Here is a 14,906-nt window from a genome sequence, read left to right as displayed (position 1 = left end):
AAAACCCTGTCCTCTTCAAGCTCCACCCCTGAAATCTCCAGGAATCCCCTAACCCAGAGTTGGCAACCCTACCCGGTTGACTTGCATGCAGGCTGGTTCAAGGCATGTTGTCCCCCCAAGCCAGGGAAGCCCGTTGCATCCTGGGAGCCTGGGCTGCAGGTAGCGAAGCAGTGCCCGGGGAGGAGGCCTGTCCAGGGTTGCCATGGAGATAATGTCTCCCTGCTCAGTCTGCTAAAAGGGCTCCTCCCGAGCGGTTGTTTTCCCTCCTCTGTTGATTTCTTCCCACCTTGTTTAAATAGAAGCTTGAATTTGCCTCAAGAGTTGATTGGTCACCTTTCTGTGCCCTTCCTGGGGTGTGGGGGGTGCTTGGGAAGCTGTGGGGGGATCTATTTGGGGCTCTCCCTGGTTTGGTGGTTGCTTGCAGCTGCTTGTGGTCCTTTCCTGCTGAAGGGGGGAGGAGGGGTGTGTGGGGCTGGAAGGCTCCTGGGGGGGGTGCCCATCTGAGGGAAGCCCCTGCCGTTCCCCTCACACCTGTGCCCCACCCACTGAGGCCTCGCTGCCAGGGAAGGACCGTTTGCCAATCGGGTCTGTCTGGCATAACCTAAGTTTTGCATCAACTAAGGTGACCAGAAGAAGAGAGATTCTCGTGAAACATGCAAAAGTGTCAACCTCAGGTCCATGTTGTCACATTTTGTTTTGACAATGAGTACATCACATTGCTGAATTCCACTCTATGTGCAAACTGGCAGAAACACATAAGGATTACTCCAGTTGGATGTTGAGTATCATGGTAGAACTGTAAGAATTTCAGGTGAAAATTGGTATGGACTGGATAGGATGGCCGTGGCTAAAACTATCCCATTTATGTGTATTTAGCACATACTGATTCCATTTGGATTTGAAGTGAAATAATATATTCCAGCACTGAAGTGTTCAGCGCCATGTTGTGAATTTATAACACTGCACAGTGTTTTGTTTGTGCTTTGTCAGCTTTCATTCCTTTTTGTTTACAAGATTAGGACCAGGCAGCCCTCTTTTCTGCCCCCAAATCCGAATTAAGGTAGAAAGCTGCCCCTGAGACATGGGCCTTCCCAGCTTCCATAAAGATTGGACCACACGTGAATTACCTGAGTCCTATTTCCTTACGACCCAAGTGACTGCCGCTCCATTGTAAGGGTACAGAGAGGCCCCCCTCCCCCTAATGCAGCCTGTGCTACTATGTCTCAGTGCCCCACTGGGAGGCTTGTAAAAAAAAAAAACTAGAACACCCCTGTGAAGTAGGCCAGTCTGCATGTTCCAACACTCACATACATAGAAGACACAAAGACTTCCCTGCGAAGGACGCAGGTCAGCTCCTGTTGCCCTCTGCCCTCACGTAATGAGGCAGCCTTGTAAATAGGGATCGCTTTGGGGGTGGGAGAGAAAACCCAACTTGGGGGGGGGTTCAGCAACAGAGACTCTGATTTGCCTGCAGAAGAGCCCCAGTCGCCTGTTTCAAAGGTCAGGTACATGCAAGAGAGTGGCTGCCGATCAGAATGACGGGCACTTTTGAGATGAATGGTCCTTCAGCATAAGGCAGAGCGCCCCTTCCTGTTTCCGTGACCAGGAGAGATTCTGTTGAAACATGCAGAAGTATCATCCAAGGGTGCATGTCATCACATCTTCAGTTTATCTGTGAACTGGTATAAACACTTTAGGATCATCCCATTTCTGCATATTTTACGCACATTGATTCAATTTTCATTTGAAGTGAAATAATATATTTTAGCTCTGAAGTGTTTGGCATCGTGTTGTGAATTTATAACATCACAAAGTGTTTTATTTGTGATTGTTCAGCCTTATTTCTTGTTTGTTTGCAAAATTAGGACCAGGCAGCCCTCTTTGCGGCCCCCAAACAAGAATCAAGGAGGAAAGCTGCCACTGAACATGGGCCTTCCTAGATTTCTTAAGGATTTGACCATGCGTGAATTGCTGAGGCCAATTACCTGCTTATGAAAGGGACTGTCGCTCCACTAAGGGTAAAGAGAGCCCCCCCCCCCTCCAATGCAGCCTGTGCTTGTAAGTCTCAGTGCTCCACTGGGAGGCTTGGTGAAAAAAGCAACCAGAACAACCCTGTGAAGTAGGCCAGTCTGCATATTCCCACACCCACTTATGGAGAGGATTTTTTAAAATAAAAAATTCCACCTTTGCCAGTCCTGTTCACCACATCAGCTGAGACTTTTCCAGTCCACTTCCAGCCTTCGAGGAAAGGAGACAGTGCTCCAAACGGCAGTGGGGAGACCAGCAAGCCCCAGACACAAAGACTTCCCTGCAAAGGACGCAGGAGGTCATTTCCTGTTGCCCTCTGGCCCATTCGGTCAAGTAATGAGGTGATCTTGTCAATGTTATAGACAGGAATCACTTGGGGGAGGGGGGGCTCAGCAACAGAGAATCTGATTAGCCTGCACAAGAGCCCCAGTCCTGTCGCCAGTTTTAAAGGTCAGGAACATGCAAGAGAGCAGCTGCCAGTCACAACGATGGGCACTTGAGAGATGAATGGTCCTTCAGCATGAGGCAGAGCGCCCCTTCCTGCTTCCGTGGCCCAGAGGCTCATGGCTCAGTGGTAGTAGAGCATGCTTGGTTCAATCCTGGCAGCTCCAGTTAAACAGAGCAGGCAGTGGGTGATGAGAAAGACCTCGGCCTGAGACCCTGCGGAGCCGCTGCCGGTCTGAGCAGACAACACTGGCTGTGATGGGCCCCAGGGCTGGGCAGCTGCCTGAGAGCACTGAGGACTAGCACCGTCTGTAGGCTGAAAGGAAAGCTGGGATTAGGAGAGGGGGGGCTGTGGCTCAGGGGCAGAGCATCCGCTGGGCGTGCAGAAGGTCTCCTGTCCAGGCTGGGGGGAGGAAGTGATGTGAAAGACTCGTGAGGTCCTGGGGGGGCCCTGCCAGGTTGAGTGGACACTGGCCTGGATGGATGGGGAGGAAGGGGGGGGGGGCTCTGATTTAGTGGAAGGCATTTCTCAGAATGCAAGGGGAAAACAGCTGCCGGGCTGCCTGCCTAGGATTCTGGGCAGGGATGTGATGCTTGCGGGGGCATCCCAGAGGCCCTCATCCCCCCCCTCCATTTCAAAGCCTGATCGTGCTCCCCCCCCCCCCCCCGTTTTGCAAGAGAAGAACCCTCCTTCCTTCTGCCCCCGGTGCAAGGAGGCCCCTCCCAGGCGTCTGCAACGAGGCAGGAAGGCTGCAAGGCTGAGCTCTCCCTGCAAAAGCGGCAGGATTATTTTGTTGTTGTTCTGCAACCCAAAGCGGTCCCGCCCCACGGAGAGGCGTCCGGGAGAGCTGCAGTCCCGGCAGAGCAGAGGCCGGACCCAGGGGGCGCTGGAGCCCCTTTCCTAGCCCGGAAACCAGGAAGGGGAGGGGAGGAAGGCGTGCATGCCCAGGCCCGGCCTTTGCAAAGGGAGCCCTGGAACGGAGGACGCGCAAGCTCTGCTGCCGGGGGTGGGGGGCTGCGCCGGTGGGGCAGGAGGGGCCGAAGGGAAGAGCAGCAGCCGGGCCTCCTGCGACCCTCCCCCGGTTGCAAAGGCTGCAGCAGCTCTGAGAGCCACCAGGGCCGGAGAGGGGAAGGCGAGGCGGCCAGGTGGGGAAGGGGGCCTTGCAGCACCCAAGGGAGACGGGGGGGGGGGGGGGAGGAGGCGCGCCTGGAGCCCCCTGGATGCTGCTGCGGCCAAGAGCGTCGAGGGCCCCCCGGCCATTCCCCGGACTCCTTCCCCTTCCTCCCGCCCGTCTTCTGCTGCACCCCCCGCCCCCCCGCCCGCTTTCCCCGCACACCTGAACTGCCCGGGACCAGCTGAGAGCCAGTGGGGGGTCCTGTGGTTAATGCAGGGACTCTTATCTGGGAGAGCCGGGTTCGATCCCCCCCTCCTCCACGGAAGCCTTTATGGGCCTGGGTCCTTCTGACACTTCAGGCTTGAGGGGTCACCCGTCAGTGCCCCCCTGGTGTGTGGGCGGGTGGGGGGAGGGTTGGGAAGGTGAAGAGGGGGCTATTCTGGGCCCTGCCTGGGTTGAATCCCAAACCAGAGTGGTTGCTGGAAATGGCCCGTTCCCGCTGACCAGCAAACTGGCATACAACCTAATGAAGATGCTTAAGAGAGTTTCAAGGACTGAACCGGGATAGCAAGCTCAGTATACCTGGTCACCATTTGTTTGAATTTAATTCTGGGGAGAATCATAGAGACACAAATATCAGAATTGGAGATGGATATGTAAATGTGTCTTCTTAACTGTGGAATGTTGTGAGTAATTAACTGAGCCCCTGTGGTTACGTTATCATGATACCCAGACCTGCAAACTGCCTTGAGAGTTTCCGTCTAGTTGTGACGAGAGCCATGAGGAGCTGGTTTTCAGCTCCCCAAAAGACATGTTTGCTGGAGATCTAACAGGAGAACCCCACAGTTCAAAGGGGGACACCCATGGCTTTTGAAAGAGGTGCTTTAGCCTAACCCTTCAGGTCTATTGAAGAGATGCAGACAACGATTAAGGGGGCTCACCAGTCCCTCTGGTGCTTTTGGGGCCTCAGCTTCACTTAAGAATTAGCCCCTTGGACAGACTGAACTTATGGAATGAGAGGCTAAGCTTGTAACATCCTTAAAGAGCCCAACAGAGACAGTTAACTTTTCCAAAGAATGAAGCAGGCATATCTAAAACACCTTATTATCTCATATAACAAAATTATATTAAACCAGGTCTACAAACCACAAGATCATTTTATTTCTGATCTACCAGGTCAATTCTCATTCGCTTTCCTTGTGACATGTGACTGTCTCTGTATTTCTTTACAGTCAAGTGACGAAAGGCATCTCTATCCAGTCAGAGGTGACTCAAGAGAAGGGGAGGGAGATGGAAGAGCAGGACCCAGAAGGAGCTGCAGCTGGCAAGACAGCAAGCAAAGGCCCCCCTCCCACCCAAGCTGGGGGTGGTGGTGAAGGCTGGGAAAGCCCCGTGCCAGAGACACCTTCTCAGGTCACGGAGATCTCAGAGGTGCATGGCCAACACTTCCGGCAGTTCCAGTACCGTGAGGCTGATGGGCCCCGAGAGGTTTGCAGCCGGCTCCACCGACTCTGCAGCCACTGGCTGAAGCCAGAGAGGAACTCCAAGAAGCAGATGGTGGACCTGGTGATCCTGGAGAGGTTCCTAGCCCTCCTGCCCCAGGAAATGCAGCGCTGGGTCAGGGAATGTGGGCCGGAGACCAGTTCCCAGGCGGTGGCCTTGGCCGAAGGCTTCCTCCTGAGTCAGGCCGAGGAGAAGAGGCAGGCAGAGCAGGTGAGGGGGTTTCTTCCAGCGGTGTCCAATTCAAGCAAGGATATTGGAGCTAATTCTAAAGTTTTCCTGATAGATATTTGTCCAAGTGTTAATCATTCAAATGGGAGATTTAACAGCCTCCTTCAGCAGCCTCCTCTACTAGAAAATTTCTTATCACTCCAGATGTCTCACTGGGTCTGCTGATGGAAGAGTGCAGAGTCTGGGAGTGGGGAAGGATCCATTGCTTGGTCTCTTTTCCGTTCCATCTCTTCCCCTTCTCACTCGCTGCTCTTTCAGATGTGGGGACCATCCTTGGAGAGAGAAGCTCCATTCCCTGAGGCAGAACGAGGTTCCTTGGAGGAAGGGCAGATGGCGCAGGCCCAGGAGGGTGCCCAAGATGCCCACTCTTGTGGTAAGGGCTCCTTGCTCTGCTTATACTTGGGGAACCCTGTGGATGTAATGGACGGAGAGTTCAGGTCAGCTAAAACATTCAGCACATAACACACAGCACTGAATGTCCACTCACTGTGAATTAGACAGAATTATAGAGGGCAGTTCCTCCCATGAATTAGAACATTCAAGTCTCACCTTCCTTCCATAGTAGGAACTCAGGGTGGCTCAAAAAAGAAAACTAAAGTTAGATAAATGTGGGCAGAGCTATTCACCCGGATGAATACAGGGAGCCTCTGTCTTCTGGCAGCACTGAGCACTGAAAACCAGTTTGTAGGGGGCCAAGAATCATGGGAAAATTCAGCTTCTGTGCCTGTTCTTATAGGGGCACCTGGGAGGTCACTGTAGGAAATCGGGTTCTGCAGGAGGGATGACCGGCTGTCGCCTCAAACCCCAGGAGATTTGGAGGAGGGCCTTAGGTTGAAGTTTGGAACAGATATTACCCTAGATTCTTCAGAAGCGCTCAAGTGACTTCTGGGTTTTGGGCTGAATGTGATGGTGACACGTGATGTGAATGTGATCTCATATCCACTCCCCTCTTTTCCCACCCCCAGTCCAGACTGAAGGGCCCACTGCCAGCTGGCAGGAGAAGGGGATTCCTGGGCGTTTGGTCTGATCCAGCAGGGATGCTGTGTCCTTTGGAACTTCAGAGTTCACAGGGAACAAATGATCCTAAGGGACCATACACATCTGGGCCATTTGCTTTTTGAGATCTTACCGTCAGGTAGACGATATAGAGTGTTGAAGGCTAGGACAAACAGATTTAAGGACAGTTTCTATCCAAGTGCTGTGGTTAGGTTAAATGCAGGGTTATGAAGGATTATCTGTTTTAGATGTATTTAATGGTTTAAATGGTTTTAATGGTTTTATGAATGTTTAATGGTTTTATGAATGTTTATTTAATGGTTTAAATGGTTTTAATGGTTTTATGAATGTTTATCCGTTTTAGATGTATTTAAATGGTTTTAATGGTTTAAATGGTTTAATGGTTTCAGATGTATTTAAATGGTTTATGAATATGTGTGTTTGATGTGTTGGTATGTTTGTGGAAGAGCACCTCATTTCGTTGCTCTCTTTTTGTTGAGAACAATGACAATAAATTCATCTATCTATCTATCTATCTATCTCAGGTCCCACAGAAGCCTGAAACATGTTGGCAGCTTTTATCACCCCCTGAGGCTCATGGGTACTTCTCTTCTGCCTCTCCCACAATTTAGTAAAAGGTTGTGTGGAGTGTACACGGGGCAAGGTTTCCAGCTTCTGGGAAGGGAGTGTGTGAAGCGAGGAACAAACAAGCAAATGGAACAGGAAGTCACAGCAAACACCCTTCCTCCTTTCTCTTCCTAACAGGCACTGGAGAGATGCTGTTGAGCCATCATCTTTTTGGAGGTGTGGAAACAGCTGCTTCACCTCCAGTCCAGGTAGGGGAAATGAGCAGGGGTCAGCCTGGGTTCCCCCCTCCTTTCTCAGGGGGACTTTTGCTCCTGCAGTTTCTACAGTGGTCCAGGTGAGAGAGGCTCTGAATACCACTCCCTCGACCTCTGCCAAGACATACATCCTGTTCCATCCCAGACTGCTCCCTTCCGGAGTGCAGTCTCTGCCTAGCATAATCTCTGATGAGGGAATCTGCTTTTTCTTCCAGTGCCCCTTTTCCTTTGAGGAGGTGTCTGTCTGTTTCACTGTAGCAGAATGGGACCTGCTGGATCCAGACCAGAAAACTATCTACAGGGAAGTCATGCGGGAGAACTATCTGAGCGTCATCTCTCTGGGTAAGGAGGATCTCCCACAAGTGCCAGAGATGTGAATTGCTCCACATGGGATGATGCATGATGCAAAGTATTGAACAGCAACACATCGTTCTGAGGCCTCTCCAGGTACTTGCTGAGAGGCAGCTGAGACCAGTGTTGTGGCCATCACCAAGCTAGAGAAGGTGTCCTGGCCAGAGGCAAAGGTGAGAATGAGCGACTGTTGTGTAGCAGGCACAAGACAGCAAGCCAGATGCACTTAGGTGCTCACACAAATTCTAGAGTTCTGTTTCAGAAGTCCACAAACTGAAAGTGCACAAACCAAAGGGTCATTTCCAGAAGGGGGAAGACAGAGAGTGTAGCCTGGAGGTCCAAGGGTCATCCACAAGGTAGAGAGTCACAAAGTCAAAGTCCAAAGCCAGTCCAAGGTCACACAAAGAATGCTCGATTTGGAGTTGTGGTTGCAGAGTTTAGTAGAATAACGTGTCGCTTCCATAACATGCAGGCTCCCAGCAGTAGGTTTTATAGGCCTTTCCTAACAAGCCCTTGTCAGCAGCCAGCTGCTTGGGAGTCCTGCTGCAGTGACTGCAGGCTTTCGCCAGGAAGGAGCTGGCAGTGGGCCAGGAGACGTGCACTCTGCCTCCTTGCTTGCAGCTCCCATCTAAGCTTCTGTCTCAGATACTCAAACGGTGCAGGTGAGAGCGGTGAACTGGTCTTAGAATCTACATCCTGGACAATTGGGACCTGGCATTACAAACCGTGGTAGCATAGCTCAGGCTGAGTCAACTGAAGCGGAATCTGACAAAGATGGAGGTTCTCTGTCTTAAGTTGCAGTGGCCTGGGAAGGGAGATCTCTTTGCTGGCTTTTGACGGGGTGCCATTGATACCGGCCCTGAAGGTCAGGAGCCCGGCAGTTCTCCTGGAGTCCTCTCTGACCATGGAGGCTTAGGTAGCATCCACTACCAAATCCGCCGCATTCTATCTGCAGCGGGTATGGCTGTTGGCCCCTTTTCTGGAGCATAGCGACTTAGCAATGGTGGTCCATGGCCACGGTCACCTCAAGGATAGACTACTGTAATGCCCTTGACATGGGGCTGCCCTTGACTCTGATCCAGAAATTGCAGCTAGTGCAGAATGCTGCAGTGCGGTTGTTAATGGGGCTCCCTCAACAGGAGCACATTCGACCACTGCTGAAAGAGCTGCACTGGCTGCCTATCGTGTTCCGAATCCCTTTCAGGGTGCTGGTATTGACCTTTTAAGCCCTACATGGTCAGGGGCCTCGTTATCTATGGGACTGCCTTTCCTTATGTGTTCCCCAGAGAGCGTTGCTTTTGGGAGTTCAAAATCTCTCCATGCTCAGTTATACAATTCGGTAGAAATAGACCAGAAAAAGCAGAGGGACTATCTTCTGAACAGATCTTTTTTCAAATTAATGGATGAACAGAAAAGAATATTAAATAGTCCAATTACAATGTTTGAGGTGGACGAAGCCTGGTGCAAGCAAAAAAAGAATAAGGCGGCAGGCCCAGACGGTCTTCCCGCCGAGTACTATATTGCATTTAGGGAAAGCTTAATTTACCAATTCAAAAAAATGATAGAGGAAGTGTGGCAAACCGCAGAAATACCATGCTCTTGGAGGTATGCGAATATAGCCCTAATACCGAAAACAGAGGGTGATTGCGATGAAATTAAAAATTTTAGACCGATTGCATTACTTAATGTTGACTATAAGATTTATGCTTCTATACTTGCAAATAGATTAAAAAATTTTTTGACGGTATTGATTCACCGGGACCAAACTGGGTTCCTTCCAAAAAGACATTTGAGAACGAATATCAGAATTATCTTAGATACTCTGGAGTACTACGAGGTAAATAGTAATAAACATCTGGCATTAATCCTACTCGATGCGGAAAAAGCCTTTGATAATTTAGATTGGACTTTTTTATTGCAACAGCTTAAGATCATGGAGTTTGGAGAGGACTTTATAAGGAATGTCCAAGCCATATATAGTGAACAGAAAGTTAAAGTAATTGTTAATGGGGATACTACTGGGAAAATAAAGGTTTGCAAGGGAACTAGACAAGGCTGTCCACTTTCCCCATTACTTTTCATTTCATCATTGGAGGTTCTTAATGAATCCATCAGGCGTAACAGCAATATAAGTGGTCTGAAGGTAAAAGGGGAGACATATAAGCTTCTGGCATATGCCGATGATATTGCCCTAATTTTACAAAATCCATTAGAATCAATAGAAGAGGTCTTGAAAGAAATAGATGACTATGGACAAGTAGCCGGTTTGAAGATAAACAAACAGAAATCTAAAATCTTAACTAAGAATATGACAATACAGGAAATTAACCGTTTGGAAATAAGAGCTGGTTTTAAAAGTGCAAAGAAAGTGAAATACTTAGGAATAAATTTGACAAACAAGTGTAGCAGTATATATGAAAACAATTTTGTGATTGCGCTAAAAGAAATCGAGAATCTACTGAAGAAGTGGGAAGGTCTGCAACTGTCTTTTATGGGAAGAATTGCCCTTATTAAGATGACCATTCTTCCGAAAGTGATGTTTCTATTCCAAACAATTAATTTTGCAATTAAGAAGGATTTTTTCACTAAACTGAATAGATTTGTCAGGACATTTATATGGCAAGGGAAAAAGCCAAGAATTAGATGGAAGATACTAAGTGACCAGAAAGAAAACGGAGGATTAGGTTTACCAGATTGGGAATCCTACTATATTGCAAATGTAACAGTCTGGTTGAAAGACTGGATAAGCCTGGAAAATAAGAGAATTCTTGCTTTAGAAGGTCATGATCTCTTGACAGGTTGGCATGCGAATCTCTGGTATACAGACAAAGGTAGTAAGCACTTTACTAATTACTTGATCCGGAAGGCAATATTTGATGTTTGGATAAAGATAAAAAACAAGATATATAATAAGACGCCCAGATGGGTTTCCCCAATAGAAGCATCTACAAAACCTCAACTATGGGATTTTATGAATATTGTAACATATCAGGAGTTGTTGGATGAGGATGATAAATTAAGAAAGAGGGATGATTTAGAACAGAGAGGAATAAAAATAGATTGGTGGCTAAATTTGCAGATTACGGCTAAATTTAATAAAGATAAAGTATGTGGGTTTACTAAAGGGAATTTTGATTTCGATAAAATATTGCTGGCAAAGGAGGATAAAACGATCAGAAAAGTATACAATTATTTAATGCAAATAAAATTAGAAGATGAACAGGTAAAAGAAGTGATGATTAAATGGTCACAGAATTTGGGGAAGACTATTGACTTAGAACAGTGGCTGCAATTGTGGAAAAATAATTATAATATCATCAAGCCAGTTAACTACAGGGAAAACTTTTTTAAAATGTTCCATAGGTGGTATATTACGCCAGTCCAGTTATCAAAGATGTCTAATAATTTGTCACCTAACTTTTGGAAATGTGGCACTGAAATAGGTACGTTTTATCATCTATGGTGGACCTGCGCTATTGGGAGAAAATATTGGGTGAAAGTATTTTTATTTTTAAAGGAGGTATTATGTTTAGATTTTCAGTTTAAACCAGAGATCATGTTATTATCCATGATAAGCAAAGTTATACTGAAAGAAGATGAGCATCTGGTGATCTATATTCTTACAGCTGCTAGAATTTTATTAGCCAAATATTGGAGGAAAGGGAGATGTCCAAATTTAGAGGAAGTAACTGAAAAAGTACTCCAAGCTGCTGAAGCGGATATACTTTCAACTCTTTTGAAAGGGGAGACAAAATCAGTAGCAAGCAATAAATGGAAGAAGTTATATATATGGTTTGATAGGATGACAAAAGAAAAGGATAACAAGAATTCGGTGTGATGAACAAATGATATAGTACTATGTTTAGTTTTATAAACTAGGTGGTTAACTTTAGATGTTTAAATCCATTTCCACTCTCTGTTTTAGGTATAAGACAATTTAAATTTAGAGGTTTTGGTACTCGGATGAAATTATAAGAAGAAATTTATGTTCTGTATTTATATAACAAGACTGATATGGCAGAACGATACAGTATTTTGTAAGAGGTTGATGTTTGTGTTAAGAAAACAATAAACTTTAAAAATATATAAAAAAAAAAATCTCTCCATCCCCGGACCAAGGGAGGCCAGACTGAACACTTCAAGGGCCAGGGCCTTCTCGGTGGTAGTGCCGGAGATGTGGAACACCCTGCCAGAGGCCATTAGGGCTCTGAGGGATATTTCCCAATTCCACAGGGCCTGTAAAACAGAATTATTTCGATTGGCCTATATTATCTGGATGGGAGAGGGCTGCCACTTCAACAGAGCCTGAGCAACACCAGCTGTGAGGAACTGGGGACCACAACAAGTACCACTGTCAGATAAAATTCACGATGAAAGAACTAAATTGCCTGCTGAACAAAGTTCTGACCCCGTCTAATTTCTTCTGAGTAGCACCATAATGTTGTTTTCAATGATTTCAATACTGTCTAAGTGTAATTATTTTAGTATTGTAATTTCTGGTTTTTTGTTAGCTGCCCTGAGTCCGCTTGTGGAGAGGGTGGGATATAAATCCAAAGTAAATAAAAATTATAAAAATAGAGTTGGAAGGAACCTCTAGGGTCATCTAGTCCAGCCCCTGCACAATACAGGAAATTCACAAATACCTATTCACCACCCCCACTGATACCTGCTCCACACGCAGAACATGGGAGGGGGGCCCCTCCAGAATTGCTGGAAAACTGGCCTGGTGAAAAAATTTCTGCCTGACCCCAAAGTGGCAAACATTACCTGGACATGTAAGAAAGACTATGAGAACTAACCACTGTTGCAACCCTTCCTGCTCTCCTTCTCATGATCTGCCCAACTTCACAGAATCAGCATTACTGTCACATGTCTATGTTAGCCTCTGTTTAAAAACCTCCAAGGAAGGAGAGCCCACCACTTCCCAAGGAAGCCTGTTCCACTGAGGAACTGCTCTTAACTGTCAGGAAGTTCTTCCTAATGTTGAGCTGGAAACTCTTCTGATTTAATTTCAACCTGTTGGTTTTGGCCCTGCCTTCTGGGGCCACAGAAAACAATTCTTCATTATCTTCTATATGACAGCCCTTCAGGTACTTGACAATGACTATCACACCACCTCTCAGTTTTCTCTTCTCTAGACTAAAAATAGCCAGATCCTTCAGCCTTCCTCATAGATTTGGTCTCCAGACCCCTCACCATTGTAGAATCACGGAGCTGGAAGGGGCCAAACAGTCAAGGGCCCTTGCTCAATGCAGGATAAGCCTAAAGCATCCCTGACGAGTATTTGTCCAGCCACTGCTTAAAGACTGCCAGTGAGGGAGAGTTCACCACCTTCATAGGTAGCCAGGTACTGTTGAACAACTCTTAGCATTAAAAATTTTCCCCTAATATCCAGCAGGTATGTTCCCACCCTTAATTTAAATCCTTTATTACAAGTCCTCTCCTGCCAACAGGAATTGCTCCCCACCTTCTTCTAAGTGACAGCCCTTGAAATACTTCAAGAGAGCAATCATGTCCCCCCTCAACCTCCTCTTTTTCAGACTGAAGATTCCCAAGTCCCTCAGCCTTTCTGAATCACTTGAGTCTCACCTGCTGTATCAGGGCTGGGTGGTGGCTCTGGATCAGCTGCTGGTGGTAAGCCTTGGTCAGCCTGCAGCTCATCAGCCTGTTTCCTGTTTCTGCTGACTCAAAGCCAGCCATGCATGGCTCCCCTTCTCCTGAGGAGTCCTCCTCCCCTGAGGACTTCATGCTGAGCTCAGACGTTCCCCCAACAGAGACGATCGAAAAGACTCTGGAACAGGATTGTGACAGAACCGGCCCGATTTGGCCTTCAGACGCGGTTCCGTCAACTCCCTTTTGGGTTGCCAACTCCTGGAGGGAGCTAATCTTCTTCCTGCCACTTGGGCGTGCTGCCACCACCTGCTCAATTTAGGGGTTCCTGACTGAGAGGAACATGACTCCCAGTCTTCCTTGGCAGTTCTGAAGTCTGGCCTCAGGGTCCTCTGCCAACAAAGCACATGGTTATCACATAGACCACAGTCCTTCTTTGGGAGACCCCTGGAGGATTGGCACCCTTGCCAGCTGCATGCCTTCCCCCTTCGCTGGACTCCCCTCTTGCAGTAGCGTGGTCTAAGGCGGTTGGGGAAACTATGTGGTACGGAGGGACTGCACTTTAAACAAACATAACATTTATTTACAACATACAACTATTTACAGGCATTTTTAAAGAGTGAACAGAAGCAACAGATGACAGTAGGGGGGAAATGCTCCTCCTCTCCCTATTATACTGCTTCCCCTCACGGATGACCTGCAGGGCAGGCGCCTCACTTGGACTGTTGCAAGCCTGACCAGACCTTTTCAACTAACCAATCTCCAAGACTGAACTCAAACTGACTGACTGTCCACTTTAACTGTCAGGTCTGAACAGCCCGATTGCCAACTTTAACTGTCCGTTTTCCCACCCAAAATCTACAATATAAATTGCAGTTCTCGCCCGGGAACTGGTTTACCCTCCTCCCGCCATCTGGGAGACCAGCCTGAAAGACTTCCCGTCTCTCTAGGAGGCCTCAGAATCGCTGGTTCCAGACAGGAGGGGAGGGGAGAGGAGGAAGAGACTAGGCCCAAAGGCTGCCTCCAGTTAGATACAGGCCTAAAATGGCGTTTCTCCAAAGGGATAGTTCCTGATTTCTCTTTCCCTAACATATTCAACACACCCTTTCCGTTCGATAGAATTACAAACATCCCCTTTAACTGTGATTTAGAAATGATCCTGTCAAGACCCCAAGCCTGGGTCCCCAGTCTTGGCACCCAAACAGCACCCAGTTCAGTGGGTTCACACAAGTAAAGCAGACCCTTTTGAAAATATATAAAAACTGATGAAGGATGTGAAAACAAGACATTAATAAACAGCAACAGAAAACCATGAAAAGCTCACTGTTCTCTCTTATACATGAAATACCTGGGATTAGATAGTGCTTCGTATTACAGCATAAGTATTCCATCTGTAGCGTAAGGTATTCTACAAAAAAATTTCATCACAGTGAAGCAAGAAAATATCAAAGCATACTAGAATAGTATGTGCATAGAGTTTGCATGGCTTCTCTCTGATCTCTACAAGTTTTATACTTTCTGCCCCTCTAGAGTCAGGTGGTCCAAATAACCCAATCAAGGGTCCTCCCTGATGGAATTATCCGGAGGCTGTCAGCACCATCCCCATCTCCCCTCCCTCCTAGTTACACAATGGGATACACAAAGGGTCTCACAGTTAACCAAGTACCACAGTCTTGAGCCTGGCCCTGAAAATGATAAAGGATGTTAGCCACAGGGAGAGTTAAATCACAAACACCTGCAGTTCAGACCAGGCCACAAAATTCACGTAGATCCTTGAGGGGAACTAGAG

The sequence above is a fragment of the Heteronotia binoei genome, chromosome 6 (genome assembly GCF_032191835.1).
Source record: "Heteronotia binoei isolate CCM8104 ecotype False Entrance Well chromosome 6, APGP_CSIRO_Hbin_v1, whole genome shotgun sequence".
Lineage (NCBI taxonomy): Eukaryota > Metazoa > Chordata > Lepidosauria > Squamata > Gekkonidae > Heteronotia > Heteronotia binoei.
This window is presented reverse-complemented; position numbering follows the sequence as displayed.